The sequence below is a fragment of the Ixodes scapularis genome, unplaced genomic scaffold, assembly GCF_016920785.2.
Source record: "Ixodes scapularis isolate PalLabHiFi unplaced genomic scaffold, ASM1692078v2 PGA_scaffold1__304_contigs__length_218370807, whole genome shotgun sequence".
NCBI classification, from domain to species: domain Eukaryota; kingdom Metazoa; phylum Arthropoda; class Arachnida; order Ixodida; family Ixodidae; genus Ixodes; species Ixodes scapularis.
Genome location: NW_024609846.1, coordinates 56,331,708 through 56,332,480, shown reverse-complemented (window position 1 = coordinate 56,332,480; position 773 = coordinate 56,331,708).

Sequence of the window (773 nt, the reverse complement as noted above, 5' to 3'; positions counted from 1 at the left end):
CTTCCTAAAACGGTGTTACGTGAAAAGCCTATAAGGGTACTTCTGAGCTCCTTTTTTGATGCGAAAGACTTCTTCATCGCCCAGTTGTTTTTCCAATGCACAAGGAAGCCATAGTTCTTTAGACAAAACCGTTTTTAAAAGCTGTAAGAGTTCTTGGGGCGTTGGAGAACCTTACAAGAACAGATTTTTTTTAGAGTGTGCGGCGCAACCAGTAGTACCTTTGTTGGTAGCAAAGTCTACCATCATACACTTCCACCAGCGGCCTCCTCCCCCCCCCCCCCCCCCCCTCCTCTTTTTTTTTTTTTTTTTTTGGCGCCAGTTTATTTTTGTGATTTTACTACTAAATAGTGCTGGTAGTCTTAACCAAAAAGTTCCTCAGCAGTGGCGGCCGCCTCTAATCAGTTGACAACAAAACTATTATTGTTGCGCTGTCCCACATCTTCGTGGCGATGATCATAACGGTTAAGGGCGGTCCAAACCCCACAAAAAAGCGGGTAGGATCGCCGGAACATGGATATTTTGTTTTCGAGTGGTGTGACATCACTCGTTACGCATTAAGGGTTCCTCTAGCCGCAATCAGAGTTGGAAATATTTCAACTTTCGGCAGGTTTCCAAGGGCCGCACGGAAGCGGGAGGAAGAGGACGCTCGTCGCTTCTCGGAAACCTTACGAAAGGACAAAGGGAAGCTTAAGAAGCAGTAGCGTCCATCGTATTTTTCTCCTCGAAATCACTGAAAAATCCCACAAAAGGGGCTTTTTCTTCCTCTCCCGCGC